Genomic DNA, 25,738 nt, shown 5'->3' with positions numbered 1-25,738 from the left:
ACAGTGAGCAGGTTGAACAACCTACTAGTGTCACTGGGAAGCGAGCAAGGAAATAACTTTCACAGTTCATGGTCAACTTCACCAGAACTGAGAGCATTGCAGTTAAATGCTTTTTGTTGCACTTTTGTGCTTTAAAAACCAACGTCATTACAAAATTAAACTAGTGTTATAGCATACTACGCCTGTCTTTGTCTCCTTACTTACTTAAAAATAGTTGCGTGTGACCTCTTCCCGTCTGTGTCTGCCATCAGTTGATGTTGCTCCTCCAGATGTGTGTGGTTCAGGGACTGCTTCCTCGTCGTCATGGTCCTCATAATCTGAGATTTCCACTTCTGTGCCTTTCTTGACCGCCAGGTTGTGCAGCATTGCACAGGCTGCAATCATTTTGCAGCAGGTGATTGGTGTGTACTGGCAGGCCCATCCACTTTTATGGAGGCAGCGAAACCTGCTCTTCCACATACCAAAGGTGCGCTCCACAATGTATCTCGTTGTTTTGTGTGCCCTGTTGTATCTCCTCTGACTTGGTGTTGTTGGGTTGAGGTAGGGCATGAGGATGAAGGACCCGAGGGCATATGCAGTGTCCCCTATTAGTAATAAGGATTTGACATTAATCACATGCTCACACACATCCACCTGTAATACGATTCAAGTGATTTCCACACAGTGTCTCACCTAGCAAGTATCCTTCGCCAAATTCCCCCGCAGTCAGGCGTGCGTAGATCCTACTGTTTTGGAAGATGTAGGAGTCGTGGAATAGTGTGATCCTCTGCCTATAAACCTGCTCCTCCCCCCTCCAGACCCTCTCTCCTTCTGCCTGGAGCCGTAGCCGCCTCGCAATGACATAGAATGCCGCCATCCTGGTGTAAGTGGTGCATTTTGGGTCCTTTTTTATAGCCTGCACCTGGTTACCACCTGCTTTCAATCCATGGTAAATACCGACTGTTAAATACCGAATTTCATGCAAATTCGGTATTTAAAAGGGGACCTACATCTCGAAATTCATTTTTACCATTTCTTATTTACCGAATCGGTACATTTTCCGATTCAGTAACTTTTCCGATAACTTTACCGATTCTGTAAAATTACTGATTCAGTAAATTTACCGATTCGGTAAAGTTTCCGATTCGGTAACTTTACCGATTTGGTATATTTACCGATTCAGCTACTTTTTGGTCCCCTACATCCCGAATGCCCAATCCCGGTCGGTAATGGCCGAAATTACAGAATTTCGGCCGTTACCGACCGGTATTGGGCCACCTACATCTGGTCCTAGGTCCCCTACATTCCGAATGCCCAATACCGGTCGGTAATGGCCGAAATTACCGAATTTCGGCCGTTACCGACAGGTATTGGGCCACCTACATCTGGCCCTTGGTCCATGCACCACTCACTACCCCTGGCCCTAATGGTAGAAAGCAAGGCAAACTGGGTGCAGGCCTGAGCACACTGCCTGGCTTCAAAATGGCCCCTTGACCCCCAGCTGCATGGCCAGGCCCTGCCTGGACCAGGCCTCAAAATGGCCCCCACCCACATGGCCAGGCCCCAACAACACCTCAAAAAGTCAAAAAACACACAAAAATCACCACAATCCAATGCAATCCATGCCCTCAATGATGTTTACATTTAAGAGGCCCCACACAAAGCCTTGGTCCATGCACTACTCACTACCCCTGGGCATAATGGGTGAAAGCAGGGCAGGCTGGGTGCAGGCCTATGCTCAAAGCACACTGCCTGGCTTCAAAATGGCCCCTTGACCCCCACCCACATGGCCAGGCCCTGCCTGGACCAGGCCTCAAAATGGCCCACACCCACATGGCCAGGCCCCAACAACACCCCAAAAAGTCAAAAGACACACAAAAATCACCACAATCCCTCGGTCATGGAGTGAGGCTACCATAGTATTGATTCCCAAATCTGGCAAAGACCCAACTTTATGTGGGTCATATCGCCCAATATTTATAAGTTCTTCACTTCCATCTTAGCGTCTAGAGTGGGCTCAGTAGTGGGGGAAATAATTCACCAGGATCAGAAGGGATTTATGAAAGGCCGCCAGCTCTCTGATCTAACGTACGACCTCGTGGGGGCAATAGACATCGCCTCAGCCTTCTCCCTCCCGCTGGCAACACTCACCTTAGACGCGGCTAAAGCCTTTGATAGGGTAAATTGGACCTACCTCAATGACGTGTTGAAGAAATTCAACTTCGGGGAGAGATTCTGTCGTACTATCAAACTTATGTACAACTCACCATCAGCCCGGCTCCTAATAAATGGTACACTGTCTGAGGCATTGGGGATTTCGAGAGGCACTAGGCAGGGCTGCCCGCTTTCCCCCCTCCTCTTCAATTTGTACATTGCACCGTTTGCAGAAGTCTTAAGACAAAATGTACTCATTCCATCTTTTAGGTTTGGAGAGTGGGAAAAGCAGGTCGCTCTTTATGCAGACGATATCATAATCTTTACTTCAGATCCAGAGACAACATTCCCAGAGGTAATAAGGAGAGCCATAGAGTTTGGCCGTATCTCGGGCTATGAGATCAACCCAAGTAAAACCGACATCATGGCTTGGAACATTCCTGACTTACAGTTAACCGTAAACAACTCGATGAGATATCTGGGTATTCGGATAGTCCATGACATCGACAAAATCGCCCAAGTTAATCTCGCGAGAGTCTCTAATGAAAGCAAGAAACTCTTAAAATCTTGGTCTAGTCTCACACTGACTGCCCTCGGCAGGATAAGTCTGGTGAAGATGTCCATTCTTCCTAAATTCACTTTTATTTTTAGCACTATCCCTCTCGCGTTTGATAACGCGGGCTTGGAGAAATGCCAAAGAGAGCTTAATTCTTTTGTATGGTGTTACAAATCGGCAAGAGTGGCATGGAAGAAACTGAGAAGGAGGAGGGAAAAGGGGGGATTGTCTCTGCCTGATTTGCAGTATTATGCGTGGGCATTCCAACTGTCTCACTCAAGAATGCTCTTAAAAGTCCCAACTAATACATCTATAGGTTTCATGTTTAACGTGATGTTGACCGGAGCCGGTTTACCAACTTATGGCTATATGTTCAAATACGGCGACCAGAAATACTTCAAAAAAGTTAAATAAAAAATTATTATGTCCCAAGCGAAGACCTGGTTACATATAAGGAGGAAACTAGGATTGCCATATTATTCTAACTTTGCACCCATTGGGAATCTCCAGGTTTGCCACTTTGTCTGGAAGACAGGCTGGCAATTCCGCTGAGAGAAGGAGGAATAGTAACATGGGGAGACCTGTTGGCAGGCGAATCATTGAGGCCTTGGGAGGAGTTACGGGACCAACTGGGCTCAGAGTTTTCCAGGTTTAAATTTTTACAACTAAACAGTTGGTTTAAAGCAATGAACAGGTCAGGGGTAACATTTGGGAAGTGCAGCACCACTGAAGAGAAATTGGTAGGAAGACCAGGAGGGGGTAAAGAAGTCTCGCAGTGGTACTGGAGTCTGTTAGAAGAGATAGATGGAGATTTTATCCTCCCAGAACAGCTATGGGGCATAGAACTTGGAGCCCAGAGTATCGAAATTTGGCAGAAATCCTGCACCCTGCTATATAAGTGTGTTAAACCAGCATGGCGCTCAGGCGTAACCACTTCTTTACGATCCATCGAGCCTATTTTACCCCTCTAAAACTGTCTAAATTCGTTCCAGGGAAAAAATGCAATAAATGCAATTACATCGCAGCTTCAGATACTCACATGTTTATAGATTGCCCTAATCTATTGCAGTTCTGGGACGAGGTAAAAGCGACCCTGGATTCGATTCTTAATATCTCGATTTCACTAACACTCTCCCTGATTATTTTTGGATGGGACAACAGTATAAAGGGCCATGCAAGGACATTTCTGTTTTATGCAATATTACTTGCAAGAAGAGAGATATGCAAGGTTTGGATTGAAAAAACACCACCAACACACGCAAACTGGTTAACATCTTTGTATTCAACCTCTAAAACTGACATGTTGAGATCAGGTGGCTCACGTAACCGGGCGTTTTGGAACTTTTTGGTTCAGTGGAAGCAATAACCGGGTTTTTTAATTTTTTTTATTTTTTTTTCCCCGGTCCAATGATTATGCCTTAGTAACTCCAAGAACTAGGCCCCCTCCATTTGGTTCCAAGGCTAGTTCAACTGGCGTACCACCAAGGTTGGAGTCACACCCCGTCCTCTCTTCAGGCCATCTCCTGCCGAGGGTAACCAACAGCATTTTCAGGTGCAGTGGGAGGCTCGCACCCTGAGTTAACAAGTGCCTGGCAGTTGGAGGCTGAATAAGAGGAGGATCAGGCAAATGAGGATAAAAAAAAAAAGAAAAAGTAAAAAAAAAAAAAAAATCACCACAATCCAATGCCATCCATGCCCTCAATGATGTTTAAATTCAAGACACGCCACAGAAGGACTTGGTCAATGCACCACTCACTACCCCTGGGCCTAATGGAAGAAAGCAAGGCAAACTGGGTGCAGGCCTGAGCACACTGCCTGGCTTCAAAATGGCCCCTTGACTCCCAGATACATGGCCAGGCCCTGCCTGGACCAGGCCTCAAAATGGCCCAAACCCACATGGCCAGGCCCCAACAACACCCCAAAAAGTCGAAAAACACACATAAATCACCACAATCCAATGCCATCCATGCCCTCAATGATGTTTACATTCAAGACACCCCACAGAAAGACTTGGTTCATGCACCACTCACTACCCCTGGGACTAATGGAAGAAAGCAAGGCAAACTGGGTGCAGGCCTGAGCACACTGCCTGGCTTCAAAATGGCCCCTTGACCCCCAGCCACATGGCCAGGCCCTGCCTTGACCAGGCCTCAAAATGGCCCCGACCCACATGGCCAGGTCCTAACACCACCCCAAAAGTCGAAAAACACACAAAAATCACCACAATCCAATGCCATCCATGCCCTCAATGATGTTTAAATTCAAGACACCCCGCAGAAAGACTTTGTCCATGCACCACTCACTACCCCTGGGCCTAATGGAAGAAAGCAAGGCAAACTGGGTGCAGGCCTGAGCACACTGCCTGGCTTCAAAATGGCCCCTTGACCCCCAGTCGAAGAATGCCGTGCACACCACTTTTATTCCTTTTACTCCATCTAAACAAATCTTGCCATTTTGTAATTGTATGCGTGCTCACTGTATGACGTGATCTGCCCTTTTGTCACGCGAGAATCAACAATGTTAAGGTTGGAGCGAAAACTGCACTTCAAATCCAGGGGCACAGCTGCATGTCACATGGTTCATAACTTTGTCCATTGCTTTACTTTACGCATGAATCCAAATTAATCCATGTACTCCGAACTTTTAACTTCATTCCCTTTTATTTTTTCTTTCAACACGCGATTTGCATTTATATTTTTAAACTTCTCATGCCAAGGATATGCAAATCCATGCCTTTTTCCAGGCACGCCAAAAAACGTAAAACATCCTTGATTGCTAGTAATCATGTTACCCAATGCATTTAGGGCTTAAAGATAGCCCTTCCTCAGGGGTTCACTACAAGATAAAAGAACGTTGCTATTAAAATTTTGCTTCAAATCACTGTATTTCACATGCCTAACACTGTGCCATATATCAAATAGACCCATGTATAGCGCTTTCCCTCTAAACCTGAAGCTACAAAGCTACCGTGATTTAACATGAAAAAACCTCAAACCACCCTTGTTGTCCCATATTTTAAACCTCCCTTCACCTTACATAACGTCCCATGATAGCGCGCATTCAAATGCTGCCATTTAGTGGAAACGGCGGTGTAACGTTTGAGCACCGGATGAAGTTGCTAAGGTATGATTTTGAGAGGAGGAGTTTGGGGATGAGTTCAGTGGGAATAGGAAGGGGAGCAAATAGGTGACTAATGGTGCAGTAGTGGGGACGTTATGTAAGGTGAAGGGAGGTTTAAAATATGGGACAACAAGGGTGGTTTGAGTTTTTTTCATGTTAAATCACGGCAGCTTTGTAGCTCCAGGTTTAGAGGGAAAGCGCTATACATGGGTCTATTTGATATATGGCACAGTGTTAGGCATGTGAAATACAGTGATTTGAAGCAAAATTTTAATAGCAACGTTCTTTTATCTTGTAGTGAACCCCTGAGGAAGGGCTATCTTTAAGCCCGAAATGCATTGGGTAACATGATTACTAGCAATCAAGGATGTTTTACGTTTTTTGGCATGCCTGGAAAAAGGCATGGATTTGCATATCCATTGCATGAGAAGTTTAAAAATGTAAATGCAAATCGTGTGTGGAAAGAAAAAATAAAAGGGAATGAAATTAAAAGTTTGGAGTACATGGATTAATTTGGATTAATGCGCAACGTAAAGCAATGGACAAAGTTATGAAACATGTGACATGCAGCTGTGCCCCCTGGATTTGGAGTGCAGTTTTCGCTCCAACATTAACGCCCTTGACCCCCAGCCACACTCGCGAGAAATGCGCATGCGCGGGCGGCCACGCATGCGCATTTCGATGGGAGAAGTCGGCGCAAAATAGAAGAGGGAGCCCCGGGACGCCGCGGATCAGGTACGTGCTTTTATTTACTTTTACTGCACTTATTACTTACATTTATTTATGTAAAGGAGGGCGGGAGGGAGGCGGGTGACGGGCAACTTCGCTCCATCCACGGAGCGTGCGTAGTGTTGCCTACTACGCCTACTTTGCAAAATGCAAAGTAGGCAACACTACGTACACTCCGTGGGCGGAGCATAGTCTTGCGCCCACCCTTAGTCTATAACAGCTAGGGTATTAGGTTCGGAAGATGGCTGGGCAAACATCTGTATGGAGCCCAACGTGCTTTAAACAACTTGCCAAGAAGTTCTCTAGGGGTTGTCACTCCATATGAGGTCCTATTTGGGACAAGAATGTTGGTTCCGGATCTTGATTGTCATGGAACAGTGGTGGATAATAAAAAATCTGATATCAAAGATCGTTTGGCTGTTTTACAGGACTTAAATGAACTAAGAACGAAACCAAGCAATGTGTTCCTGAAGGCAACCACCACTGAGGATAAAGCAACCGTCCCAGCAAGGCCTGTCTGGATCCCAGAGCTTGGTCATCTAGTCAGAGAAAAGATTGCGGACAAGAAGGAATTTGGGCCTTGTTACAGACAACCAGTACCTGTCCTAGCAATCCACTGATCAAGAATAGTACTACTGCCGCCCCAAGCTGGTAAAAAGGAGAGAAGATTTGCGTCCATCGACCTGATCAAACCACACTATGTGGCCGATACTAAGTAATTGGCCAAGTGGACTCTGACAATGTAGCAGACGCACTCCTCTAGCTACAATCCAAGAGGTTCAAACTGAGAGACTCATCACCTTTGAAGATTCTCCAGTGAGAAGAGGACTAAGCAACAAAGCTATGGAACTTGTTCCTCTTAAAGACCCAAATAACAGCTTGTCCTGAAACACCTGTCTACAATGAAGTAACAAGTGATCAAGTGGTTCCAGCGATTTCAACAAATCCGGATGCAATTCCAACCATTGACGGACCTGCCCCTGGCTATTTCATTAACTTTGATATGTTTTCTGAGGATCCCAGCGAACTGGAAACAACACCAGCGAAAAGAACTTTAAAAAAACAAGCAACTGACTTTTTCATCACCTGGAAATAACTTATCTGGTTTCACCAGGGATTGCATTTTGGATTGTGTTGGGAATATTTTTCTTTCTACTTTAGTTAGCTCTGGTAATAACTCTGGGAATGCAGATAAATGGAAGATATATTCAAATGGACCCAGCAAGTAAAAAAGTGAACTTACTTCTCCAGCCACACACATCATCCCATCGAGAAACAAGAGACGTATCAGTAGTGAACATCACAGCCGTTCCTATACAGGATGGTATAGTTTGGGACAAAACAGAATATGACATTTTTGGCCCGTCTGAGCTTTTGAAGATTCCACACTTATTCAAGATTTCATTAAGTAACTTTATTACCTCTAGTACCTTTTCTGATGATTGGGACTTCGAGACTGGTAATAACATGATGTCTGATCTAGAAATGTCTGCAGTATTCACAAATCATGAATATTTAGAGGGTTCATCAGACTATGAACAAATGTATTGTTATAACCATTATGAGCATTATTTCTTGCACAAATCTGCAATGCCTAGAAATGTATTTATGTATAATCAATGGGAACATGGTCCTACACCTCCAAAGAGTAGCTCACAAACGTTTGCAATGAAATTTCCATATTTTTCAGGGTTCAATGTGTCCAATCCAGAATAATTTCACTTAATAAATGTGAACAAAACATGAATGAAAAGTATGTTAACCAATACAAAACAAATGTATTCTGCAGCCTTTATTGCCCAACTGTCTAGACAGCGTTTCGACTTTTGGAAAGACAGCATTGAGACAAGAACTGTCTGGGGTACACAAGATTGGCAAGTGCAGGGGATAGAAGCATTGTTTAGAACCCCGGATCATCCCTGAGCAAATTATGTTTTTGAATGACACTGTCCAACAAACGTCTTGCCTTCGGTTAGCCAAGATCAAAGACATGAAAACACCGACCATACCTATACCTACAAGTAATAGCACTACACAGGGGGAGGTCGACGTACATAATATTTTGCATCACAACAGATCAGATCCAGATTGGAACAAATGGCTGCTCTGGCCCATAGACACAAACAACTGTCAAGATTGATTCCTGAACAAAACTCTGGATTTCATTATTAATAGGCCAGACCCAAGATATGTTCAAAGACAGCATCCTGGGGTAATAACAACATACAGTGTAGGGAAACTATGCCTTGGTTGGCTACTGAAAGCTACACTACAGGATGCAAAATAACTCTTATCTTTACTTAAAGATGGCGCAGATCTTAGGGAATTCTTGCTAGGACCAAGAAAACTGCGTCAAAAACGTTTTATATATGCCGGTATATATGCTGCATATAACGAAATATGGAAGATTACCCAAGCCGAGACTGCAGAACGAATACAAGAAATTGATCGTATTAATTTAGAGAAATCTCTCTCTGTAGTAGACAATGGGTTAACAACTCTGTCGTCCAGAATGTATTCATTGGACAGCATTGTGTCTTCTGCCTTAGACATCCTGGAACAAGACTTGGTCATGTTGCAACATGGTCAGTCTCAATTACGTTCTATCATGCTATTAGGCTGGACGCTACAAAACTTGCGTGCAGGCTATGTGCCTTGGCGTTTATTCAACACTAGGTCACTGTTTTCAGAATTCACTGATAAACAGATCAAACTGGCACAAAGGGGAGCAGACTATACGGTGCTGAGCATTGAAAAACTGGATAAATTACCATTCACAGTAGCAGAGAAACCAGCTGCTGAGTGGATAATACATGGTGAAATTACTCTGCCTGTTACAATTTTCCGTTTTCTATATTGCCTAAAACACATACCAGCAGGCAAATATGAAAGGTTGGGTAAAGAATACATCAAGACATCCTGGAATTTACCATACATACATAGATGTTGGAGTGGGGGCGTGAAGTGTTTCTTAGCAGTACTAACTGAAAACGCACTAAGCGGTTCTCTCCTTTGTCAGGGTATTAATTTACACGGAGCCTGCGATGGTTCCATTACCAACTTAACCTGTCACCTGCAAGGCTCACCAGCTGCAGTGATTGATCCAATTTTTGTACAACTTTCAAATGGAAGTTATCTCATGTTGAACGATCACAGCTGCTGTGGCATGTTGCTAGGTATCCCATATCTAGTGACTGTTACATCCAGGGTCACTTGCTGTATGCAAGTATTGTTTCCACAAACCAAGACAGCAAGGGAGACGCCTTTATGGCCTTCACTGAACATCTCTTCTATACGAATTAATACTCTAAGCCATACAGATTGCGGCTTTAACTTTAAATCATTCTCTACGAGCATGTAATGGCCGCACTCCTTCGGATACCCCAGCCAAGGGCACCTTTAATAAGCCTGGACACATGTCACGTCTTGACTACATCCTGGCCGAAACACGGTTATGACCAAAGGTTAAAGATCTAAACGTTATTACAAGAGCTGAGAGTGACCATAATGCCTTAGTCTTAGAGCTGAGCCTGCTTAGTACCAGTAGGAGTAGCACTCAAGTCGCTGGTGATCCAGATGCTAGGCTTACTCTGTCCAATGACAGACGTAGAGTCAGATGGCACAAATTTATGGAACACCCGGAAGAACTTTGGAAACTATTAAGCCGGATAGTTCCGTTGCTTGCAGAGGTTGATGTGTTAAACATCCAACCATTTCCCCCTGAGTATCACACTAAGCTGCAGGCTCTTCATGTGTATCTAGTATCCAACCTGGCAGAGGTACTTAACCCTCGGGTGGCCAAGAAGAATAAAGGGGTCCGACAATGCACCTGGTATAATGCAGCTTGTAGAAAGGCAAACTCAGAGCTTGTACAGGCTTTAAAGGAAAATAATAATAAACTTGAAATCAAAGCTAGAAGAGCAAATTATAAATGGTTGACTAAATGTGCAAAGGAAGAGTGGGATCATGATAAGTAGTCCAGTTTATCCTCCGCACTAGCAACTAAAGACTCACCGGAAATGTTGGTCCATAATTAACAATGGCTGCGGAGGAGGAGCTACGCTTGCAACCAAGATGGCCGCGTAAGCTCCCGGCTCCGCCGACCTCCGCCAGCAGCTCATAAATCCTGATATTTATCCTGAATTCGAACCAGACTCCCGTATGGCTGATGGGTTGCTGAGATTAAAGATGCAATCCCGAGATTTCCATCTTCTCGACTGATGAAGTTATGCCGTGTTTTCATTCTCGGCCTAGCCCAGTGTGGAAGCCGGGGCCTCGCTTTCTAACCCATCCGGGTTGGAGTTGAACAACATCGGCTGCGGGACCAGGACGGCGTCTGGTCTCCCAGAGTGGAAGAATATCCCGACCGGATTGGATGGTGGTGCTGTGGTCGGGTTGCCTGCACAGACACGGTGGCGAGACGCACCTGTTGCTGTGGGCGGGGGTCCGTTGCCCGGTGGCCCTGTGGGGCCCCGGGGTTGGCGGGCTTGGATCCTCGCTGGCGGCGATGGTGTTGAGACCGCGAAATTGACTGGTGCTCACCGTTAACGTCAGCCCTGCTTGTGCCTGTTACCCCGGAGTAGTCGACCTCCGGGGTTAAAAAGATCTGCTTTGTCGCTTTGCGAGAGGAGATGGAGCAAGAGAAAGGTACGCCGTCGCTGCAGACCGTAATGACCGCCATTGGGGCGCTTCACTCGCAAGCCACCGCTGCCATCCATAAAATGGTCGTATGAGACCGGACGACGATCCCTTGATAGATTTGAAACACGTTGTGTTACCCGCGAAGCAGGACATGCCTGAGACAGAGGGCCCCGTGCGGAAACCAGATCTGGTGGGTTTTGTCGGCTCCCGAACAAGACAGCAAACCCGGAACTACCGAAAACTCACCATACTCTATGGCGATGCCGCCCAAGATGGACACAGTCAACCTCATAATCCAGGACAATTTCCACAGTGATTTTCGGAGTGATTTATTATTCTTTTCTCCCCATTTGGTTCAAATACGTTCTTGTAATCTATTGTTGGTGGACAGACATCTCCGTTTGATTCGTGGACTTCAAATACTACTACCTTGGACTCGATCCTACTATACTGACTTTGACTCTTTTGAACGCTTTGACTCTCCTGTCGAGATGGCGGCCCGAGCGGTGAGAACTCGCACGAAAAATCGTAGCGGCCAGAGTTGAGTGTGATCGTCTGGGTTTAAAACAAAGGCTTTATTTGATACGGGACTTGTAGCCAAAATGATGCGGGAGTCGGACGGTTCTCTTAAACTCCCCCGTTTGGTTTTTAATTGCTGCTTCACAATGTCTGACTATATTTAGGGGGGGTCTGCATCTGGCGGGGAATAAAGGGGACCGGGAGCCTGTATGACATCTCCTCCTCCGCCCTTTTCCTTCCTTTAGGTTTTAGTTGTTGGGCGACAGGCACGCTGCTAGTGGGGTCACGCCGTAGCCATTGAAGGGGTGCAGGGTGGAGGGAATGTGGGGGGGTTATTTTGTTTTAGTTTAGTTCTATGGCCTTTTTTCTTTCCTTCCCCTTTTACGAGAGGTGAGATGCCTATTCTGAGTCTATTTTTCACATATCTGGGTGTCTACTCTGGTCTTATTTATCCTGTATACGTGGGTGGATGGGCCTTGCAAATACTAGCTTAACAGGGTTGTTGATCGTATTGATTTCCATTCTATATATACCTGTTCATGTTGACGTCCCACGCTCCTTGTATTGATTATACCACATTGGCCTATTCACCTACATACCGTTGCAATGTATTCTATGGTATGACACCTGATATGTGTAATATTTCCTCTTGTCTTTCTTCTTTAAATAAAAAGATATATTTAAAAAAAAATGGCTGCGGAGAACTGAAAGCCGCCATTGAACCAAATATAACACAAAAAATATGTTCCTGAAGGAATCATTCAAAATTGACTTCAAAGTTATATAATTGTCACAATAGTGAACATGAATTGTATAATATTCAAGAGGAATACAGTATATCACTTTTCTTTTCTTCAGTCATATTCATCTCAATCATCAGAATATGTATATACATCAAATGATTATCCACTGTTGGCAACAAAAATGTACTACTTTCGCAATTTTTCAAATTATGTAGTACCTTAAGACACTTTTGTATCAAATATGGATAGTATTCACATATCTCCCATATATACAATAATTTTGCAAAAGAAATATATACAAAATTATAGTGCAATCAATGATGATACTATTTACAATAAAGTGTTGTTTCGTCGACGTTTCGGTCTCATCTAATACAATTCATCGAGACCATCATCAGGAGATGTGTTGCGCCATGGACCTATTGCAAAACAATGTGCATAGAGTCAGAATTCTATATACAAATACTCTTGAAATGAAAATTAAGATCACCTGCCGACACCGAACCTGTTGGTGAAATTAATAAATAAAAGTGCCAACACTGTGTGCCAAGGGACTAAAATGCCATATTTACAACTATGTACATGGTGGTCATGTCCCAAAACGACATGCACCCACACCGGTAGTGAAAACATAAAAAATGTGTTAACAAACTAATAAGTACTCACAACAAGACAATGAAGGTGTCTCTAATCCTATTGGGAGACAGAATGAAACAAAATTCAATCTTAAAACTGTTTGGATTATAAGTCAAACATACACAGGAATGGCCCCCACATGTATAGATCCTACATTAAGCCTCTTTCCGTTAGGCTCGGGTTGGGGACGTCTCTCAAATCAAATTAGATCAGCTTCGTTGTATCTGTATCAAAGACATAGACACGAAGGGACATCAAAAAGGCGCTTGACTAGACAGCTAGATGTCAGCAGAAAAGAGCAGGGCTTAAGTATAGAGAAGTTGGCAAGACTTACTTGTGGAGAAATAAATCACTGATCGGTAAACCAGCTCACATCAGGAAACCGCCGACTGATAGTGCCGTTTTCCCGTTATACACAGTTAAAGAGAATTTCACGGTTGGCTCAATTCAAAAGATAGTAACCTACAATTCACCATTGAATATAACAAGGAATGCATTCATTTCTTGGATCTTAATATATGGGATGACGAGGGACAGCTTTCAACTAGTCTCTTTACAAAACCAACAGCGCCGAATACGCTTCTAAAATACTCCAGTCACCATCCACGTAACTTACGTGACAATCTTCCATTTGGACAGTTTTTAAGGATAAAACGCAACTGTACCATGAGAAATGATTATTTTAAAGAAGCAAAGGTATTACAGACTAAAACTGTCAATGAGAGGATATCCATATAGACTAGTAAAAAGGTCTATGAAGAGAGCGTGGTACTACGACAGACAAGCCCTACTGGAAGCAAAAACCAAACATGATTCGGTTAACGATCCAATAACATGTATCACTACATTTGGATCAGAATCCAACCAAATCAAGAAAATAGTAACAAAAAATTGGCATCTTATTCAAAAGATTGAACCCCAATTACCTATACCACGATTTGCTTTCAAAAGGGCGCGCAATTTAAGGGATCACTTGGTAAAAGCCTACAAAGAGCCTACCGTGAATACCATTCAAAACATCTGGGGTCTTGCTCCCATAGTAGGACACTATCCCTGTGATACATGTGTTGCATGTCAAACTACGATACCAACAAAGACCTGTTGCATAAATGGCAAAAATTGGACTATGAAAAACCATGCAAATTGCCTAACAAAAAATGTTATATACTGCATCAAATGCCCGTGTGCCCTGTTTTATATAGGAGAGACCAAACAAGAGGTTAAAAAAAGAATAATGCAACACCAGTCGAGAATAAGATGTAAAATTGAGACAGCACCCCTTGTGGAACATTATTTACATAAAAAACTTTCTCCATGTGACATGCAATGGTTTGTTTTGGAAAGTATAAAACAGTCAAAAAGAAGATGTGATATTGATGGCTTGCTTACACAGAAAGAAAACAGGTGGATTTGGTCAGCCAACACCGTTGCTAAGGGATTAAATTCCTTTGTTGAATGGCAAGTTTTATCGACTCTTCATTGAAATTTCTGGTTAAAGTATTTATGAATCAGGTCTAATTTTCTCTTTGAATTGACCATAGGAATGATCCACTTTCTTGATTGGTTCCTTATTTGATCTATTGTGTCCCAACACGTGGCTTAAGGCATTCCTCTATCTTAACACTCGTGCTGCCTGACCTCCAATGTTAATCTATGGAGAGTCAGGCTAGATTCCTATCCCAAGATGGCCGCCACGACGTTACACGTTCCGACCACGTGACCGCTCTCTTTAACTGTGTATGCCGGGAAAACGCCACTATCAGTCGGCGGTTTCCTGATGTGAGCTGGTTTACCGATCGGTGATTTATTTCTCCACAAGTAAGTCTTGCCAACTTCTCTATACTTAAGCCCTGCTCATTTCTGCTGACATCTAGCTGTCTAGTCAAGCGCCTTTTTGATGTCCCTTCGTGTCTCTGTCTTTGATACAGATACAACGAAGCTGATCTAATTTGATTTGAGAGACGTCCCCACCCCAAGCCTAACGAAAAGAGGCTTAAGGTAGGATCTATACATGTGGGGGCCATTCCTGTGTATGTTTGACTTATAATCCAGACAGTTTTAAGATTGAATTTTGTTTCATTCTGTCTCCCAATAGGATTAGAGATACCTTCATTGTCTTGTTGTGAGTACTTATTGGTTTGTTAACACATTTTTTATGTTTTCACTACCGGTGTGGGTGCATGTCGTTTTGGGACATGACCACCATGTACATAGTTGTAAATATGGCATTTTAGTCCCTTGGCACACAGTGTTGGCACTTTTATTTATTAATTTCACCAAAGGGTTCGGTGTGGGCAGGTGATCTTAATTTTAATTTCAAGAGTATTTGTATATAGAATTCTGACTCTATGCACATTGTTTTGCAATAGGTCCATGGCGCAACACATCTCCTGATGATGGTCTCGATGAATTGTATTAGATGAGACCGAAACGTCGACGAAACAACACTTTATTTTAAATAGTATCATCATTGATTGCACTATAATTTTGTATATATTTCTTTTGCAAAATAATTGTATATATGGGAGATATGTGAATACTATCCATATTTGATACAAAAGTGTCTTAAGGTACTACATAATTTGAAAAATTGCGAAAGTAGTACATTTTTGTTGCCAACAGTGGATAATCATTTGATGTATATACATATTCTGATGTTTGAGATGAATATGACTGAATAAAAGAAAAGTGATATACTGTATTCCTCTTGAATATTATACAATTCATGTTCACTATTGTGACAATTATAGAACTTTGAAGTCAATTTTGAATGATTCCTTCAGGAACATATTTTTTGTGTTATTGAATATACCCAGTTCCTTGGGAAGATTGGGTTGCCCTATCTAACTTTAAAATAATTTAATTGAACCAAATATAGCAGCACAGGCCTGAGAAGACCATTTCCAGGCTCTGTATTCCATTTAGGATCTTACAGATACTCTTGAAAGTATATCGATACATCCAGCTTTTATCTTACAATCTGAGGTGTTAGATATCACGTTGACGGAAGTTTGTAATGCAATCTCTAAGCTTGCCATAGGCAAAGCCCCAGGTTTAGACAAACTCCCGGGTGACCTTCTTAGGCAGGAACCGAAAATATGGGGTCCATATTTTCAAATCCTCTTTAACGCGATCCTGAGAGGCATGGCGCTGCCCTGTAATATCAGCCTTATTGATGTTCCCCAGTGGATCTTCGCAAGACTCATTCTGGATCGCTTGCAGGATTGGATAGAGGATCACACAATTCTTAGCCCGTATCAAGCAGGGTTCAGGAAGAACACCTCTACCATGGACCAATTTTTCCGTTTGTCACTACTGTTCTGGAAAACGGTGAGAATAGAGGGTGGCAGCCTCTATTTGGTGTTCGTTGACCTTTTCTCTGCTTTTAATTTAGTTCCACGGGGGAATCTATGGACTGTGCTACTTGAGCTGGGCATACCGGTCCATCTTTTGTCCATACTGATGAGGCTACACAAGGCGAACTTCTCCCAAGTCAGATGTGGGAAAAATGGTGCATTGTCTTCCATATTTCCCGTTGGCAGGGGGGTTAGGCAGGGTTGTGTGCTCGCGCCCACCCTGTTCTGTCTCTATGTCAACGGGGTAATCTGGCACCTGAATGGAGTACAGAACAACGATGCTGCAAAGCTGGCTGGTAGCAGGGTCCCCTGCGATTATGTTTGCCAACGACACCCTGCTGTTGTCTAAATCCCCAATGGGGATACAGCGTATACTGGACGGCTTTGAAGAATTCTGTAGTGGTGGGGTTTGGAGATAAATTCTCTTAAAACAAAGTTTATGATCTTCAATCCCCCAGCAACCACTCGGCCAAATCCCAGTCTAGGTACAACAAGGCTGGAAAGGGTATCGACCTTTGACTACCTGGGGGTCACTATTAATGAGAGCTTAACCTGGGGCCCCCAGCAAATCAAGTCATACTTAAAATTGGCCCAGCTTGCAGGCGGAATTCTCAAGCTATCCAACAAGTCCACCATTAAACCTGCTGGCCCAACATTGGAGGTATATAAAACACAAGCTAGGGGTGCGAGCTATGGGGACATTCCTGCAGGTCCGAAATTATCAAGACCGAAAATAAATTTCTAAGACAGTTGCTAGCATTACCATCTAGCACTCCACTTCTTCCGGTAAGGCTCGATTTGGGGATCAGACCTATTGATGAGGAGCTAGCGCTTAAACCTCTCAGGTTTTGGCGCAGGCTCTGGGTAACACCGGAGCTATTAAATTACAGGCTGGAACTCAAAGAAATACTGACCTTCTCTTGCGCAGGGAAAATTCCCTGGCTTATATTTATAAAAAATGAATGTGTAAGGTTAGGAGTTCCTGTGTTATGGTCTGACCCGGAGAGGGGCTGCAAAATGATCACACGTAAGTTACTGACGAGGACATTTTGTGACGATAAACTTACTGCTGCATTGTCCAATCCCCATGTGGGCATTTTAACCGCTCCCTTTTTAATGGTCAAAGATTTTTATTACTTTGAGCATTTTATGGATGAAATCTATCCCATCTTAGCAAGGAAATTGTATGTACAGTGGAGACACGGTGCACTACCATTGCGAGCCTTTACTAGTAGATGGTCAATAGTTGCCTTGAAAAATTGCCCTGGGTGTAATTGTGACATGGAAAATGAACTGCACGTTCTCTTCTTTTGCCCAGCATATTACAAGCCCAGGAAGTACTGGCTCGTACCTTTGTGTAAGAATCTGGGTTTTATACAATGTATGCATGCCTTTAGAGTACTAAAAACAGCTAAAACTAGACCCATTGTTTTGCTGTCTCGCAATTCCTGGCAGCAATGTGGCACAAGCGAAGATATTTAATTTCCAGAACTTGATTAGGGATTGATAGCAAATAGTAAGAATACTGTACATTTTGCAAATCTCTTTTGTCTATTACCAACCTATTTATTGTTCTCTTTTCTAAAGTGGTGCTTTTTATTTGAAAAAACTTTTCTTAATTGTTTGTACTCTGAAACTGTTTGGGTAATTTTCTGTCTTGCTATTACCAACTGAATTGCCATCCATGAACATTGCTTTTATATCTTTTTATGCTCTTGTACTCTTTTATGGCACATTGCCGAAATAAAGATTTCTTGATACTGAATACTCTAATGAGGTACTGGGTTTTTCAGAACCGGTACTTAACCGGTAACCCAGCGGTGTCAGGGAAAACACACCCAAAGACCTCGAGTCCTTTTCCTGATTCAGACCACAGAAACTCAGAGTCTTCTAGGTGAAGTCAAGGATCGATTTTATTGGCTGCAACCAAGGTAACAAGCATCCTAGAAGTACAACACACAGGGAGTATGTTCTCAGGAGACTGCTCAAATTCACAAAGTCATGCTTCTCTTCTTATACAGAATTTTAAGCTTCAGGCAAACATTCTTGGTTTTTATGGTAAATCGTTAACATATTTTAATACAAAGAAAAGGCAGAGTCATGATGACATGTCCACATTTCACTTCGTCCAACCCACCACAAATCACTCGGCAAGGCCCAGCCTTTCATCAGATATTGGTGGACCCCCAATAAAACGGGCACCTCCCCATCATAAAGCAAATGAAGCAAAAAGAGTAAAGAAAGATGTGAGCAAGATACGGCAGGTGTGTGCGCAATGAGAAGGTTTTATGGCCTGTTGAGCCCTGATGCTATCTTGCTCGGCCACTGGAGAGAAACTGACCTAGCAGGTCCAGCCTGAGGCAATGGTTCCAACTTGCATAGGTCATGGAAAAGTCGATCAAGGTGTACGTGTCCTTCTGGGATCGAATTCGGCTGGATTATAAGCCTATGTAAAGGGCAATTCACAAAATGGCTGCCATACACAAAATGGAAGCCGAGGGTTTAGAATGAAAATGACAATTTCGAGGTGAAATCGTCACTCGAATAAGCTGAGAATACCTGAGCATGACGTAGTCGTCATTCTCGGTCTTTTGATACTAAATTCGTCTATTTACGACGAAGTTTGGTTCTCGAGTGCAGACGTATTACACGGGTCCAGAATTCTCCAGTACTACAATCCCTCCTTTTGCCCTTACATAGGCAACTAATCTATCCTCATGTTAATCTGAGTCCAGATCCATATTCCTAAAGTCATTGAGATGTTGCTGTAACATCATTCTAGTGCTTAGTTCATCCCTTGATACAGGCTTCCTTACACATGATGTAGCACAGAGGCCACATAATGCAGGAGCGCACTGTACGCATAGACAGAACAGGAAAAGAATTGCTAAGACCATCCCAATGACCATCAGAATTTTCCATCCCCAGGTCGATACCAGTTCCCAGAACCATCCCATTAACGACCAATCTCCTTTATCCACATGAATAGATTCGGAAATCTTATGTAGTTTGGAGATGGCCTGGTATACTGTCGGAGCGTTATCTGGGATGAAAATGCAACAACTCGATTGGATCAATCAACATACTCCACCTCGGTCTGCAAGGATGACATCTAATGCGACCCTGTTCTGAAGGGTCATAAGACGATCCGACTGGAGCTCAGCAGTCAGGTTACTAAGGGCACCGGCAGTTTCAATCACGGTGGACTCAACTACCCTTGTCAAGTGCCTTATGTTCCTACTGTTAGCCATAGATCCCCAGAACGGCAAAAAACCCTTTGCAAAGTCCCCAAATTCTTGACCTGCAGTGTCTTCTTTACTCAAGACACCTCTAACTACCCTTGTCCGGTGGTAATCTGCCGCTGCTGTGTAGGTGGGAGGTAACAGGAACGAAACAAAACATGAGCCCGAAAAGTCAGGGGGCAACCATGTATAGGCTCTATCATGGCAGATGAAATAAGTACCCTTAGCGGCTAAAAACGCAGGGGAGGTCTGAGACCCAAAAAACATAGGTTTCTGTACAGACACTCTTCCCTAACTGAGCTCTGGGATTCTTGCCAGTGCCTTGCAGACACAGGTGACCCCGGTGGGGTACAATCCAGATCGGGGGCGATTCCTTCGCTTGCTGTTTCTCACTAAGAGTGGCTTCATATCCGGTCACGTTCCAATTTACATATGCGAATATTTCGTCGCTCGGGGTATTTTCATAAGAGATTTCTCCCTTGATCATGTCGACTATACCCTTAACCAGAGCACTATTCTTGGGGTTATCTTTTAAGGAACGTAGGGGGTGTACTTCACGTGCGTATATGAACATTATTCTGTATGCCCACACCGACCCATTGTGACTGAAAGGCAGAACCAGATAAGGGATACCTTTATCTGTTGTGTGAGGCATAAGGCCACACACCCAACAGTTAGTCGTATTCATTACTAGTTGGTGTTGGTGTAACAGTTGAACAAAGGAGTTATTAATGAACTCTAACCTTCTATTGGATTCGTGGTCAGGAAGAGGGTGGAAAGAATGAGAGGAAACAGTAGGAGGAGGTATGGGCGATGCAGTGGGTGTAAATGTTACACGAAAAGAGAATAAAATGTAACTTATTAAAAATATCATCATGCTGAATAACATACATATGCACAATATTATAAAACCGTTCTTCGTCATTAGTTTACATAATCTGTGTTTAAAGTTCGTGGGTTTGGCAGGTCTCTCCACATCGGGAAACTCCATTCTCTCCAAGGTGCTGCCCGCGGTGGGAGGTTGATTCTGCTAAGGGATGCTTCTGTTAGTCCAGGGCAACTCCCTTGGACCAACCAGAACTACCGACCTAACGTCGTCAGCTACACTCCGAAGACTTTTTGTCAACCGCGGCCCTAGCAGTTTCCTAGATGGGAGAGCTGCGCTTCTCAAAAATAGTTCTTGGGAGGGAAAAAAATCTTTATTTGTCCTTAGTTTTTCGTTTCAAATTGCAAAAAGAACTTATCTTTATTAGTTCGTATTTCTCGTTCTCAAATTGTATCTTCTTTTTCCCGGTGCTGTTTGATCCATAAACAAAAGTTCGGGCTCTGCAGTGTTCAATCGTTTCGATGGAGGCACAGCCTCTTGTAGAATGTTCTCGCTTTCACATTCAAAGTTAGTTCCTTTCACTCGTGCATTGCTGAAAGGTAGAAAACGAGGCACGGTGTCCGTCTCTGAGTCGCCGACACCCTCCTGGACCCACTGGTCATAGGGCAGAGGTTAGGGTACCCTTTTACAGTGGACCCCGTGGATCCAGGCCTTCTTCCCTTCCACTCGAACTGCCGATCTGGTAGAGAGAAGGACGAGGTATGGTCCCGTCCACCTGGGCTGGTCGTTTTTAGTCCTTTGGAAATTCTTTATCAACACCCAGGATCCAGGGTTTATGGGGTGTCCTGGAGTATCAGAGGCCGGAGGCAGGGAGTCATGTACCTGTTGATGCAAAACACGCAATTTAGCCGTCAATTCATACAGGTAATCAAGCAAAATAGGGTGTTCTAGCTCGCTGAACTTAGTGGGCCTAGGCACTCCCCATATGTTGGCTGGCCGGCCAAAGACAATCTCATAAGGGCTGAGTTTCACTCGCAAATGCACAGTCATTCTGGTGGATAGGAGTGCTAAGGGTAGAGCGTCAGGCCATTTAAGACCTGTGCTCGCTTGGATTTTGGCCAATTTAAGTTTAAGCGTGCCGTTGTAACATTCTACTAATCCAGCTGATTAGGGGTGATTTGCAGCGTGGAATTTTTGCCTAATGCCTAGCCCTTCGCATACATTCTTCATCACTCGTCCCACAAATTCACTCCCGTTATCACTCCAGATCATTCTAGGCATTCCAAACCTGGGGAATAACTCTTTCAAAAGGGCTTTCGCTGTGGACAAGGCAGTATTGTCTTTCAGGGGATATGCTCTACCCATCTTGAGAAAGCACAAACAACAACGAGCACGTATTTTAAGTTGTTGCACCTCTCCATGTGTATGAAATCTAGCTGCAAACCTCAAACGGATACGTTGGAGGCGCAAAATGACCAGCTGGAGTTGGGGTTCCCCTACCAGGGTTGTGTTGCAGACACACCATGCAATTATTGACAATATTCTCTGCACACTTGGGAATTCCTGAATTTTGCCATACTGGAGCCAACTGTTTGCAAATCCCTTTCACGCTGATGTGAGCCATTCCATGAGCCATTGTAACCACTGCAAGCACGTACGCATCGGGTAACAACCATCTCTGATGCTCTGACAATTCAATCCAACAACCATTTGCATCCATTCTACCCGAACTTTCTCTCCACGTTCTCAACTCCTTCTCTGTAGCTTCAGCTTGAATAGACTTGACACTCTCTATCGTGTCTTCACACATTCCCACATCACCAATCCATCTTGCAGGGCCTGCGACATACATTCGGCTCATCACATTTCTTGCAGTTTCTTTCGCGACCTCGTCAGCAAGGGCATTTCCACGACCCACATCATCAGTCACCTTCTTGTGAGCACTACATTTCACAATCGCCACTTGTAAAGGCAAAGTCAGTGATTCTAGAAGCTCATTCACCAACTGACCATGCTGAATCTTAGCTCCATGCGAAGTCAGGAACCCACGTTCCTTCCACAATCGTCCAAAACTGTGAGCCACGCCAAATGCATACTGACTGTCGGTATAGACAGTCACTTTCATTCCTTTTGACAACACACATGCTCGTGTGAGTGCAACCAGTTCTGCTGCTTGAGCTGAATTATGTGGAATACGTGCAGTTTCAATGACTGTGTGCAAAGTCGTGACAGCATATGCTGCAGTCGTGTCACCATTCGGAAGCTTGAAACATGAACCATCCACCCACAATGTACCCTCACATTCAGCAAGGGGAGTGTCGACAAGGTCTATTCTTCCTTTCGTCTCTTCTTCTGTTCTAAAAAGACAATCATGCTGTTCTGAAGCATCCGATTCTTCTACGATTGGTAATAACGTAGCTGGATTAAGGGTATTGCATTTTTGAATGTGCACATGACTTGCTAGCAAAGTCAATTCGTACCCTGACAATCGAGCACTAGTTAAGTGCTGTGTCTTGGTTCTGTTTAACAATGTGTCTACTGCATGCGGAACCCTCACAACTAGTGTATTATTCATGACTAGGCCAGCAGACTGTCGGATAGAAACAGCTGCTGCCGCTGTGGCTCTTAAACAACTTGGCAATGCTCTAGCTACCGGATCCAAAGTCGACGAAAAATACGCGCATGGACATTGCTTGTCCCCAAATAACTGAGTCAGTACTGATAATGCACAACCATCCTTTTCGTGGACATACAATGTAAAAGGCTTTCTGTAGTTGGGGTTACCTAACACAGGAGCCGAACATAATGCTGTGCGCAATTCAGAAAAACTGTTCTGACACTCTTCTGGCCAAGGGATGGGATTAGGTGTGTCTTTACGCGTTAATGCCACCAAAGGTTTGGCTAGTAATGAGAAATTTGGAATCCACTGTCTACAATATGATGTAATACCTAAAAAGGCACGCACTTCTCTCTGTGTTCTTGGTGCACTCAGTTTCGCTATTGCTTGTATTCTCTCTGGGGTCAGTTTCCTTCCCTCCTTCGATAAGAGGTGACCTAAGTAGGTCACTTCTTGTCGGCAGTATTGTAATTTGGAAAGTGACACCTTGTGATGAAAATCACACAAATGTCGCAACAATGATAATGTGGCTTTCTTACATATTTCCTCAGTATCTGCAGCAATGAGCAAATCATCGACGTACTGTACAAGAGTAGCACTTTCGGGTAAAACAATCGTATCAAGCTGCGTTTTTAGAGCTTGACTGTATATTGATGGACTTTCACAGTAGCCCTGAGGAGCACGTTTAAAGCGGAAGCTTCGTCCTCCTAAACTGAAGGAAAAAATATCCCTGCTCTCCTCGGCAATCGGGATGCTGAAGAAAGCATTCTTCAAGTCAATCACCGAGAACCAAGTGGCAGAAGCTGGAATCATAGTCAATAATGTAGTAATATCGGGGACAACTGGGAATTGTGGCACGACTATTTTATTCACCTCTCTGAGATCAATTACAAATCTGTACACTGGTGGCTGAGAAGGATCCGTTCATTTTAAAACAGGTAGAACTGGACTATTGCACACGTTGCCTCTTGTCTCTTCAATGACATCTTTTTCAATTAACTCATAAACGATCGCTAGCAACGCTTTATCGCCTTCACTAGAGATTCGATATTGAGGAATTCGTGGCATTTGAACATTGGCTTTCAATGTTACAACATATGGTGGGATTTTCAAAAGACCGACATCATTAGGACCAGTAGCCCAAAGAACATCTGGAAGAAACGATAATTCTGCTGGAAGTTTGTCCCTTGACAAATACATTGGAGAAACCACTTTCTTACCTAGAGTAAGTTCTATTCCCGAAGGAGAACAGTACAAAGTTGCATACAATCTTTTTAACAGATCCAAACCCAACAAGTTTTCCCCACATCCTGTCGTCAGAATAAGGGGTGCTTCTAATTCATGAGGACCAATAGAAAGAGTCAAAGGGTCAGAAATCGGGTTTCTAACCGGGGCGACAGAAAAGCCTACTGATACATTTGTTTCGCCAGACAAAGGTGCGCCAGGGAGTTTGGAGTGCATAATAGAACTCTTTGTAGCACCAGTATCCAAAAGAAAAGGCTCTGACACACCTGATGTAATCACCTCAACGTATGGTCCACTCTGATCTACTGGAACTGAAATGACTACCTCTCTTTGTCTATGGCTGTCCTAGCAATCATTACTTTCCCAATTCTCATTTTCTGTATAGTAGTCATTGGTATAGTACTGAGCTGTCTTACCAGATGCGTTATTCTGCTGATCGAACTTATTCATAGACTCTTGAGCTGGAAGGGGACGCACATTCTGGGGGGCGTTTCCACGTCCTCTTCCTCCAGGCGCTTGCTGAGCACCTCGACCTCTTACACCAGAAGCGCTATTTGCGCGCAGTAGCAAGATAGGGCAACTATATTTAAAATGACCTTCTTCCTTGCAATACGAACACTGGTTGGGACCTACAGAAACACGTGGTCAGGAATACTCAATCCTTTGCGAGTTCCCCTGATACTGTTGAGGCTGCTGAAAATTACTCTGGTAGTTATTCTGACCACCATTATTCTGGCCGCCACCACCACGTGGCGGATATGCTTGCTGCAACAAAACCTTCGTTTTCTTTTCTGTCCTATCTTTTTCGTCTTTGTCTCTATTTTCGTAGTACTGAGCTGTAGCTAATATCTGTGCTGAAGACGAAACTGCCCAAGAACTTTCCGAATCCTTTAACTTTTTACATAATTCGGGAAGCAAATTGTGCACGAATTTATCAACGAACAATCTCTGACCACCTTCTGTGCTCATATCTTGACCACTGTGGTCGACAAAAGTTTCTTCAAACCTGGTGAAGAAATCCGATATCGTTTCATCTTTCTTCTGCTTACACGCAGACAGTTTATCCCAATTTATACGCATTGCAGGCATGATAGTTTTCATGTAATCAAGTATTTTACCAGGTAGTTCTGTTATCAAAGGTTCAGGCTTAGCACCACCTACTTGTAGGGCATCTGCCGCAGTAATATTAGCCCATGAGTCACCTAATTCTTGATCATGGTCTGTATGACGAATCTTTCCCCATAAAGGCTGTGGAACAACGTTCCCAAATAACATATCAATATCGGCTAGATTCATTATACATGACCCAGCGGTCTGTGACAACTCTTTGTAATATCCTGCAGGATTTTTACGCGGATCAGGTAATGTCTGTTTA

The sequence above is a fragment of the Lissotriton helveticus genome, chromosome 9, assembly GCF_964261635.1.
Source record: "Lissotriton helveticus chromosome 9, aLisHel1.1, whole genome shotgun sequence".
Classification (NCBI taxonomy): Eukaryota; Metazoa; Chordata; class Amphibia; order Caudata; family Salamandridae; genus Lissotriton; species Lissotriton helveticus.
Note: the sequence above shows the minus strand (reverse complement) of the source record.